Source organism: Mytilus galloprovincialis, chromosome 5 (assembly GCF_965363235.1).
Source record: "Mytilus galloprovincialis chromosome 5, xbMytGall1.hap1.1, whole genome shotgun sequence".
NCBI classification, from domain to species: Eukaryota; Metazoa; Mollusca; class Bivalvia; order Mytilida; family Mytilidae; genus Mytilus; species Mytilus galloprovincialis.
The window spans coordinates 45,923,101-45,936,058 of record NC_134842.1 but is presented as its reverse complement, the minus strand read 5'-3'; positions in this window follow the sequence as shown (position 1 = coordinate 45,936,058).

The window sequence follows — 12,958 nt, the reverse complement described above, 5'->3', positions numbered from 1 at the left end:
CCTCAACGCTCTTTAACTTTGTATTCCTTTGGCTTAATAACTATTTTGGTATGAGCGTCACTGATGAGTCTTATGTAGACGAAACGCGCGTCTGGCGTACTAAATTATAATCCTGGTACCTTTGATAACTATTTGCACCACTCGGTCGGTGCCTCTGCTGGTGGACGTTTCGTCACCGAGGGTATCACCAACCCAGTAGTCTGCACTTCGGTGTTGACATGAATATCAATACTGTGGTCATTTTTATAAATTTCCTGTTTATTAAACTTTGAATTTTTCGAAAAACGAAGGATTTTCTTATCCCCGGCATAGATTACCTTAGCCGTATTTGGCACAACTTTTTGGAATTTTGGATCCTCAATGCTCTTCAACTTTGTATCTGTTTGGCTTAATAACTATTTTGATATGAGCGTCACTAATGAGTCTTATGTAGACGAAACGCGCGTCTGGCGTACTAAATTATAATCCTGGTACCTTTGATAACTATTTACACCACTCGGCCGATGCCTCTGCTATTGGACGTTTCGTCCCCGAGGGTATCACCAGCCCAGTAGTCAGCACTTCGGTGTTGACATGAATATCAATTATGTGGTCATTTTTATAAATTTCCTGTTTATAAAACTTTGAATTTTTCGAAAAACTAAGGATTTTCTTATCCCAGGCATAGATTACCTTAGCCGTATTTGGCACAACTTTTTGGAGTTTTTGGATCCTCAATGCTCTTCAACTTTTTATTTGTTGGGCTTAATAACTATTTTGAGATGAGCGTCACTGTTGTGTCTTATGTAGACGAAACGCGCGTCTGGCGTACTAAATTATAATCCTGGTACAGCGGAGATCAGTTCTAACCTCTCATAAATTCTGTCAGAATCTGTCAGGAGAACTGTTCTAGAACAGTATGTAGAACTGTCAGCCTGACACCTTTTAGTCAGTTCTAGGTTAGAACTGTTCTAGCTAGAACTGATTTGGTCAGTTCTACCTAGAACTGATTTGGACAGTTCTAGCTAGAACTGATCCTGACAGTTCTACCCTAGAACAGTTTTAGACAGTTCTAGCTAGAACTGACCAGATATTTGGTCAGTTCTACTTCTAGAACAGTTCTACGGTTAGAATTGATTTCAAATTCTACGGCTAGAATTGATTTATAAATTCTACTGCCAGAATTAATTTATAAATTCTACTGCCAGAATTAATTTATAAATTCTACGGCTAAAATTGATTTATAAATTCTACGTCTAGAATTGATTTATAAGTTTTAAGAAATATTTGTCTTAATATAAAGGCTTCGGCAAAATAGCGATTAATATTATATACAGTTTTGCTATTTTGCCGGTTTTATTTCAGATTTATAATCGGCAAGAGAACATGTTTAACCCCGCCATATTCTGCATGTATGTCAGTGCCTGTTCCAAGTCAGGAGCCCGTAATTCAGTGATTTTCTTTTGTTGATGTGTAGTATAAAATATTTGTTTTTCTTTCATTTTTTGTACATAAAGTAGGTCGTTAATTAGTATTATGGGGGGGGGGGGGAGGGTTATTATTTGAATTGTTTTACATTTTTTATTATGGGAGTCAGGATGGCTCGTTATCACATAACAAAATTATCCTCATTAACCAAATGTAATATCTGGTTACGAGTAGTTGTCATACCTCGGACGGACCTGTTTAAAAAAAATCTTTTGACCACATCAATCTAAACTGACTTTATTTGCTCTTCGGTCTTTCTGCAAATCTATATAGCTGCACAGTACTTAAGTTTTAATTTTAGGTCAAGAGGGACTGTACTATACAAGTTACAGCAATATTGGAAAACAATTTTGTTCACATCAATTTATAGTGCCAGCATGCAGGGGCAGATCCAGCTATTTAAAAAAGGGGGGGGGAGGTTCCAACTATATGTTCAAATTCAAAAGCATTGATCGTAAAAAAAAGGGGGTTCCAACTCCTGAACCCCCCCATCTTGATCAGCCAATGAGCATGTCCTCTTTTTATTCAAAATATTGAATCATAAACAAATATCAGTAGTTTTCATACTTCAGACTGAGTCGTATAATAAAATCTTTTGACCGCATCAACCGAATCTTACCATATTTGCTTTTTTTTATGTAAATCTAAATAACTGCACAGTAATTCAGTTATAATTTTAGGTCAAGAGGGACTGTAGTATACAAATAACTACAATATTGGTATTGAGAGTGCCAGCATTTCCTATTTTTATTCAAAATATCGCATCAGAAACAAATATCAGTCATGTCAGTAGTTTTCATACCTCAGACTGACAGTAACATGTAATCATGTGATAAAATTATTTGTTTGCATCAATCAAAACTGACCATATTTGACCGCATCAACCAAAACTGACCATATTTGACCGCATCAACCAAAACTGACCATATTTGACCGCATCAACCAAAACTGACCATATTTGCTCCTTTTTTTATGTTACTCTTATAGTCGCATAGTAAATCTGTAATATATTTATGTAAGGATATATGGATTGTGAAATCATGAAAATACAAATGATAGATCTAGAAATATGGGAACACAATGCTACCTAATTTCATTTGCATCAATTTAGAATGCCAGCATGTCCTCTCTTTATTCAAAATATTGCATCATAAACAAATATCAGTAGTTTTCATACCTCAGACTGACTGGTATAACAAAATAATTTGTCCGCATTAACCAAAACTGACTATATTTGCACTTTATTATGAACATGATGTGAATCTTAATAGCCGCAAAGTAAATCATGTATATTTTTATATCAGGATGGATTATTTAATAAAAATGAAAGCAATATTGGAAAATAAAATTATGCTCACATCAGTTTATAGTGCCAGCATGTCCTCTTTTTCATCAAAATTTTGAATCGTAAACTAATTTCAGTAGTTTTAATATATCAGACTGACTCATGAATATAACAAAATTATTTGTCGCATCAACCAAAACTGACCATATTTGACAGCATCAACCAAAACTGACCATATTTGACCGCATCAACCAAAACTGACCATATTTGCTCTTTTTTTATAACTCTTATAGTCGCATAGTAAATCTGTAATATTTTTATGTAAGGATGGATTGTAAAATCATGAAAATACAAATGATAGAAATATGGGAACACAATGCTACCTAATTTCATTTGCATCAATTTAGAATGCCAGCATGTCCTCTTTTTATTCAAAATATTGCATCATAAACAAAAATCAGTAGTTTTCATACCTCAGACTGACTGGTATAACAAAATAATTTGTCCGCATCAACCAAAACTGACCATATTTGCACTTTATTATGAACATGATGTGAATCTTAATAGCCGCAAAGTAAATCATGTATATTTTTATATCAGGATGGATTGTTTAATAAAAATGAAAGCAATATTGGAAAATAAAATAATGCTCACATCAGTTTATAGTGCCAGCATGTCTCCTTTTTCATCAACATTTTGAATCTAAACTAATTTCAGTAGTTTTAATATCTCAGACTGACTCATGAATAAAACAAATTTTTTTGTCGCATCAACCAAAACTGACCATATTTGACAGCATCAACCATAACTGACCATATGTGACAGCATCAACCAAAACTGACCATAATTACACTTTGTTATGAAAATCTTAATATATATATAGCCGCATACTAAATCACATATAGTAATACATATACCGGTAACGATGGATTGTATAATTCAAATGACAGCAATATCAATGAATATTGGAACACATTGGCTACAAAAAAATTTCCACATCAATTTAGAATATCAGCAAGTCCTCTTTTTATTCAAAATATTGAATTGTAAACAAATTTCAGTGGTTTCGATATATCAGACTGAGTGAGAGTTGTTTTAAAAAAAATATTTGACCGCATCAACCAAAACTGAACTTATTTACACTTTATCATGTAAATATACATATATATGGCCTCATTGTAAACATGGTAAACCAATGTTATTTCTATGTGAGGACGGATCGTATGATAAAAATGACACCAACTTTGAAACACAATACACCTTATTGCTAATCCTGGCTGACCCGGCCTCTTGAACTTTTGAAGCATACAACAATGACTTTTCCATTGTGGCGTCAGATATTTTGCTTTATGACGTCAAAATTTTACGGGAACCTGTGTGATATCCAGTAATGGCAGACAAATTGCGACAAGGTGTATTTATACCATATCTAAGAATTTAGCGCGCCGTTATTTCCTCTCTGTATCCATAATAATGAACCGTCATTAAACATGCTAAAGTGACTTTTTAACATGTTTAAGTCAGTAGTTTGTGATGGTTTTTTTTTTAAAACAAAACTATTTAATGGCATCATCCAACACTCACATGACTGATTCATATACTTTATTTTAAAAACAAAATAAAAAGTACATGTATGGGAAGTTCTCTTCTTGGAATAGTATACTGTTAATATAACAGGTTGGGAACAAATCCTCTATATGATGATTATACCTATATAGAGGGATAATCCTTCTATAGAGGGGTAAAATTATCCCTCTATAGAGGAGTATTTTTGTTTAGACTGGATTTAAATCAAAATAGAGCAGAATGGCATTCTCTACTTATTATGGCAGTAACCTGGAACAGTTGATGCACCAATTAATGTACTTAATTTAATATGCACATGACCAGTTTGATGCTTATCTGACTAAATATAAATTCTATTGTTCACCATGATTGAAAGCTGTGATGATCAGGTAAATTCTACTCAGCTATGCCTCACTGAACAGAATTTCTATTGTTAGATTTAACATGAAATTCAAAGGTCAACTATTCCTTTTGTTGTTGATCAGGTGTTCAGATAGGTTTACAATAGATTGCAAGTTTTGTCACTTTAGCAGAAAACTGGTTATCCCAATTTTTAGTAAAGTGCATATGTTGATGCATAAAATGCTAGAGATTATAGCCAATATAACTAGATAATGCCATTCTGCCCTAATTTGCTTTAAATCCAGTGCTCTATAGAGGTATAATCACCTTACATGGGGTTTGTTCCCAACCTGTATAATTTGAAGAAGGCAAAAAAATGCATGATTTTGTTTGTAGCCGAACGTCCAGGGGCAAATGTTTCATTCATGTTCAGATCCAGTATATTTTTCTGAGTTCCAGACTCCCAGATATCCTTTATTTATATAATCGTTATAGATAAGTTTGGCTAAGACGAGATGGTGCAAATGTATATAGATTTTTTACGTTACACAACACTTTTTTCATTAATATCCCATAATTCATCCACTGTACAATTTTCGTTTGAACATTTGTAAAACCAGAATTATAAATGAATGTAAATCCAAGGCAAACAAGGTAAAATACGATTAAAATTCCATGAATTAAATGAAGAGTTTTATTTAGGAGACTGTTAAAAACGGGGAACGAAGCAACGTAAACAATGATGTTTCCGTATGCAATCTTATAAAAATATCTCCGATGAGTTGGATAACCTTCTATTCACTTCGATATTTGTACATGTAACGTAATAAAAGTCGTTTGATCAGTAAAAAATATAGAAAATCTGCTATTTAATATAGCAAAGTAATTGGAATTGATTTATTTCTTCTAAATTCTAAAGTGCCCTAACTGCAGTGACGTCATTTAGAACTGTTCTACAGTCCTGACTGATTCAGTCAGTTCTGCTGACAGTTCTACGGTTAGAAGTGATTTGGACAGTTCTACCTAGAACTGATCCTGACAGTTCTACCTAGAACTGATCCTGACAGTTCTACCCTAGAACTGATCCTGACAGTTCTACCTAGAACTGATTCTGACAGTTCTACTTAGAACAGTTCTAGGGTAGAACTGTTCTAGGTAGAACTGTTCTAGGACAGGTTAGAACAGTTCTATGACAGAATATTCTGACAGTTCTAATGAGAGGTAAGAAGTGATCTCCACTGTACCTTTGAAAACTGTTTACACCACTCAGTCGGTGCCTCTGCTGGTGGACGTTTCTTGACCGAGGGTATCACCAGCCCAGTAGTCTGCACTTCGGTGTTGACATGAATATCAATACTGTGGTCATTTTTATAAATTTCCTGTTTATAAAACTTTGAATTTTTAGAAAAACGAAGGATTTTCTTATCCCCGGCATAGATTACCTTAGTCGTATTTGGCACAACTTTTTTTGAATATTGAATCCTCAATGCTCTTCAACTTTTTATTTGTTGGGCTTAATAACTATTTTGAGATGAGCGTCACTGATGAGTCTAATGTAGACGAAATGCGCGTCTGGCGTACTAAATTATAATCCTGGTACCTTTGATAACTATTTACACCACTGGGTCGATGCCTCTGCTGGTGGACGTTTCGTCCCCGAATGTATCACCAGCCCAGTAGTCAGCACTTCGGTGTTGACATGAATATCATTTATGTGGTCATTTTTATAAATTTCCTGTTTATAAAACTTTGAATTTTTCGAAAAACGAAGGATTTTCTTATCCCCGGCATATATTACCTAAGCCGTATTTGGCACGACATTTTGGAATTTTGGATCCTCAATGCTCTTCAACTTTGTTTTCCTTTGGCTTAATAACTTTTTTGGTATGAGCGTCACTGATGAGTCTTATGTAGACGAAACGCGCGTCTGGCGTACTAAATTATAATCCTGGTACCTTTGATAACTATTTACACCACTCGGTCGATGCCTCTGCTGGTGGACGTTTCGTCACCGAGGGTATCACCAGCCCAGTAGTCTGCACTTCGGTGTTGACATGAATATCAATACTGTGGTCATTTTTATAAATTTCCTGTTTATAAAACTTTGAATTTTACGAAAAACGAAGGATTTTCTTATCCCCGGCATAGATTACCTTAGCAGTATTTGGCACAACTTTTTGAAATTTTGGATCCTCAATGCTCTTCAACTTTGTATTTGTTTCGCTTAATAACTATTTTGATATGAGCGTCACTGATGAATCTTATGTAGACGAAGCGCCCGTCTGGCGTACTAAATTATAATCCTGGTACCTTTGATAACTATTTACACCACTGGGTCGATGCCTCTGCTGGTAAACGTTTCGTCTCTGAGGGTATCACCAGCCCAGTAGTCAGCACTTTGTTGTTGACATGAATATCAATTATGTGGTCATTTTTATAAATTTCCTGTTTATAAAACTTTGAATTTTTCGAAAAACTAAGGATTTTCTTATCCCAGGCATAGATTACCTTAGCCATATTTGGCACAACTTTTTGGAATTTTGGATCCTCAATGCTCTTCAACTTTGTATCTGTTTGGCTTAATAACTATTTTGATATGAGCGTCACTAATGAGTCTTATGTAGACGAAACGCGCGTCTGGCGTACTAAATTATAATCCTGGTACCTTTGATAACTATTTACACCACTCGGTCGATGCCTCTGCTATTGGACGTTTCGTCCCCGATGGTATCACCAGCCCAGTAGTCAGCACTTCGGTGTTGACATGAATATCAATTATGTGGTCATTTTTATAAAATTCCTGTTTATAAAACTTTGAATTTTTCGAAAAACTAAGAATTTTCTTATCCCAGGCATAGATTACCTTAGCCGTATTTGGCACAACTTTTTGGAGTTTTTGGATCCTCAATGCTCTTCAACTTTTTATTTGTTGGGCTTAATAACTATTTTGAGATGAGCGTCACTGATGAGTCTTATGTAGACGAAATGCGCGTCTGGCGTACTAAATTATAAACCTGGTACCTTTGATAACTATTTACACCACTCGGTCGATGCCTCTGCTGGTGGACGTTTCGTCCCCGAATGTATCACCAGCCCAGTAGTCAGCACTTCGGTGTTGACATGAATATCAATTATGTGGTCATTTTTATAAATTTCCTGTTTATAAAACTTTGAATTTTTCGAAAACGAAGGATTTTCTTATCCCCGGCATAGATTACCTTAGCCGTATTTGGCACAACTTTTTGGAATTTTGGATCCTCAATGCTCTTCAACTTTGTATTTGTTGGGCTTAATAACTATTTTGATATGAGCGTCACTGATGAGTCTTATGTAGACGAAACGTGCGTCTGGCGTACTAAATTATAATCCTGGTACCTTTGATAACTATTTACACCACTGGGTCGATGCCTCTGCTGGTGGACGTTTCGTCTCCGAGGGTATCACCAGCCCAGTAGTCAGCACTTTGTTGTTGACATGAATATCAATTATGTGGTCATTTTTATAAATTTCCTGTTTATAAAACTTTGAATTTTTCGAAAAACTAAGGATTTTCTTATCCCAGGCATAGATTACCTTAGCCGTATTTGGCACAACTTTTTGGAATTTTGGATCCTCAATGCTCTTCAACTTTGTATCTGTTTGGCTTAATAACTATTTTGATATGAGCGTCACTGATGAGTCTTATGTAGACGAAACGCGCATCTGGCGTACTAAATTATAATCATGGTACCTTTGATAACTATTTACACCACTGGGTCGATGCCTCTGCTGTCGGACGTTTCGTCTCTGAGGGTATCACCAGCCCAGTAGTCAGCACTTTGTTGTTGACATGAATATCAATTATGTGGTCATTTTTATAAATTTCCTGTTTATAAAACTTTGAATTTTTCGAAAAACTAAGGATTTTCTTATCCCCGGCATAGATTACCTTAGCCGTATTTGGCACAACTTTTTGGAATTTTGGATCCTCAATGCTCTTCAACTTTTTATTTGTTTGGCTTAATAACTATTTTGATATGAGCGTCACTGATGAGTCTTATGTAGACGAAACGCGCGTCTGACGTACTAAATTATAATCCTGGTACCTTTGATAACTATTTACACCACTCGGTCGATGCCTCTGCTATTGGACGTTTCGTCACCGAGGGTATCACCAGCCCAGTAGTCTGCACTTCGGTGTTGACATGAATATCAATACTGTGGTCATTTTTATAAATTTCCTGTTTATAAAACTTTGAATTTTCTCGAAAAACGAAGGATTTTCTTATCCCCGGCATAGATTACCTTATTCGTATTTGGCACAACTTTTTGGAATTTTGGATCCTCAATGCTCTTCAACTTTTTATTTGTTGGGCTTAATAACTATTTTGAGATGAGCGTCACTGATGAGTCTTATGTAGACGAAATGCGCGTCTGGCGTACTAAATTATAATCCTGGTACCTTTGATAACTATTTACACCACTGGGTCGATGCCTCTGCTGGTGGACGTTTCGTCCTCGAATGTATCACCAGCCCAGTAGTCAGCACTTTTGTGTTGACATGAATATCAATTATGTGGTAATTTTTATAAATTTCCTGTTTATAAAACTTTGAATTTTTCGAAAAACTAAGGATTTTCTTATCCCAGGCATAGATTACCTTAGCCGTATTTGACACAACTTTTTGGAGTTTTGGATCCTCAATGCTCTTCAACTTTTTATTTGTTGGGCTTGATAACTATTTTGAGATGAGCGTCACTGATGAGTCTTATGTAGACGAAATGCGCGTCTGGCGTACTAAATTATAAACCTGGTACCTTTGATAACTATTTACACCACTGGGTCGATGCCTCTGCTGGTGGACGTTTCGTCCCCGAATGTATCACCAGCCCAGTAGTCAGCACTTCGGTGTTGACATGAATATCAATTATGTGGTCATTTTTATAAATTTCCTGTTTATAAAACTTTGAATTTTTCGAAAAACTAAGGATTTTCTTATCCCCGGCATAGATTACCTTAGCCGTATTTGGCACAACTTTTTGGAATTTAGGATCCCCAATGCTCTTCAACTTTGTATTCCTTTGGCTTAATAGCTATTTTGGTATAAGCGTCACTGATGAGTCTTATGTAGACGAAACGCGCGTCTGGCGTACTAAATTATAGTCCTGGTACCTTTGATAACTATTTACACCACTCAGTCGGTGCCTCTGCTAGTGGACGTTTCGTCACCGAGGGTATCACCAGACCAGTAGTCTGCACTTCGGTGTTGACATGAATATCAATACTGTGGTCATTTTTATAAATTTCCTGTTTATAAAACTTTGAATTTTCTCGAAAAACGAAGGATTTTCTTATCCCCGGCATAGATTACCTTAGTCGTATTTGGCACAACTTTTTGGAATTTTGGATCCTCAATGCTCTTCAACTTTTTATTTGTTGGGCTTAATAACTATTTTGAGATGAGCGTCACTGATGAGTCTTATGTAGACGAAATGCGCGTCTGGCGTACTAAATTATAATCCTGGTACCTTTGATAACTATTTACACCACTGGGTCGATGCCTCTGCTGGTGGACGTTTCGTCCCCGAATGTATCACCAGCCCAGTAGTCAGCACTTTTGTGTTGACATGAATATCAATTATGTGGTCATTTTTATAAATTTCCTGTTTATAAAACTTTGAATTTTTCGAAAAACTAAGGATTTTCTTATCCCAGGCATAGATTACCTTAGCCGTATTTGGCACAACTTTTTGGAATTTAGGATCCCCAATGCTCTTCAACTTTGTATCTGTTTGGTTTAATAACTATTTTGATATGAGCGTCACTGATGAGTCTTATGTAGACGAAACGCGCGTCTGGCGTACTTAATTATAATCCTGGTACCTTTGATAACTATTAACACCACTCGGTCGATGCCTCTGCTGGTGGACGTTTCGTCTCCGAGGGTATCGCCAGCCCAGTAGTCAGCACTTCGGTGTTGACATGAATATCAATTATGTGGTCATTTTTATAAATTTCCTGTTTATAAAACTTTGAATTTTTCGAAAAACTCAGGATTTTCTTATCCCAGGCATAGATTACCGTAGCCGTATTTGGCACAACTTTTTGGAATTCTGTATCCTCAATGCTCTTCAACTTTGTATTTGTTTTGGCTTGATAACTATTCTGATATGAGCGTCACTGATGAGTCTTATGTAGACGAAACGTGCGTCTGGCGTACCAAATTATAATCAGGGTACCTTTGATAACTATTTGTACATCAGATTTGGAATTTTCGGGTTTTGTTTGAATACATTTAAATCAAGAGTTATAATCCGGACAGACATTAAAGTAGCTCGAATGTTTTTTGAGATAATTTGAAGCAACGAGGGTAGAGGATCCAAAAAGCGGTTGTTTGTTGAGTTTAGAAATAAATGAAATTTTCTAATCGTTCAGTAGCTCATACTGTATGACGGGTTTATTTTTCGTTTTTGTTTGAATGGTTTTCATATAAAATTAAGAATGAAACACCGTAGCCTAAAAAATGAAATATTTCCGGTAAGAGACATAAATCATGAAGCAACACAAGATAAAATTTTTTTTAGGAAGTAGTTATCTGTCACTTTCACCAAATCAGTCGCCATATGAATCACTAAAATCAAAAGATTTCCACAGACACATTCCTCAAGTCGGAACTCTATTCACGTTTGTTAAATATGAAGGTAAAAAATACATTAACAATTAAATACGAACTCCAAAGTAATTTAATTAAAATTCCACATGTTTCCACACCAACGCTTTAAATACTACAATCAAAATATAATGCTATAACACAAATTCAAGAACACTGTACCAAATAGGCTAAGGCAATCTATGTCTGCAAGTAATAACATCACAGAGAGGTGATACTTATACCAATTTTAATTTTACTGCACCATATACGTTTTTTTTTACAGTTTATGTCATATCAGTAATGCTTCAGGACTAAATATCAAAACAACGATTTATAATTTCTTAGAATATTTAGAGTTGATAAGACATAGCACGTTGTTCTTGTTTGGCTTTACAACTATTTTGATCTGAGCGTTACTGATGAGTTTTATGTAGACGAAAAGTGCGTCTGGCGTATTAAATCATATGCCTGTTACCTCTGATAACTTATAGAACTGACCAGAGGTAAAGACAAATCTTGACAAGGAATCAGAGAATTTAAAGTTTAATGACAATTCAGATCAATGGATTTTCAGAGTGAACATACGATTTGTTTATTTTGTACTGTACAGTCACATGTTAGTTCAATCTAAACCTTATATGTATTATAATACTAAATTACTTAATGACAAATTGAAGTTAAAATGACCGAAACAAACGAATTGCTATATAAAAATTGTTCCATTGTGTTAGGTAATACATTTCGCACTGTAACATCTTTACTTCATCTTGTTTGTTAAAATAAGTATCGATGTTGAAATTGTTTTTTGACTTATTTGTAACTGGTTTGTAGTAAGGTAATATTTAACCAGGTGTTCACAATTTTAAATTACGCATGAGAACATGCCGATAAACAAACATTTGTCATAAGATATATTCTAAAAATAAACATTTTTCAATAGACACTAAACCTAATTTGATATATTAACACTATGCACATGATAACCGGCTTTTCTTTATATAACATGTATAAAGACATTTTGAATTCAATTTAGAAGTATGTATTGATATCAAATTTTCAGAAATTGTAATTACTAAATCTTATCTCTACACGTGTATCAAAGTTTACTGATGTAAAAATAACTTCAAATATCATTCAATTTAAGCCAAACAATTTTTTTCTTCTGCTATTATTACATGTATTTCATTTTAGGTGATTACCAAATGTGAAAAAATTTGACAGAGAGACAAATAAAGGTAACATACAAAACTTGAATAAATCGCATTAAAAAGTTTTTGAAACCAGACTGGGAGAGCTTCTCCTCCTTATTAAATTGAATGTATCACGGATTATTAGAAATCTGCACTTAGTCTTAAATAAGACTATCGGAAAAAAATATGGGTAATGTAACAGATCAGAATCCTAAACTTGTATGTCAAATTGAAACCTGCGAAAATTGTCGATAGTGAATTGAGATACCTACACATTGAAACGGTCAATCAATCCGTGATTTTCGAACTTCTGACGTGTCGAGGTCAGTCGGACACCATTAAAACATTTTTGGTGCACACTCACGTTCATTAACTTCGTATAATGGGAATATGCGGGTATCTAATGTATTAACAGAGATATTTAAGAAAAAAAAATGATATCAGGTTCTGTATATGAAATATCTGGTGGTTAGTCGA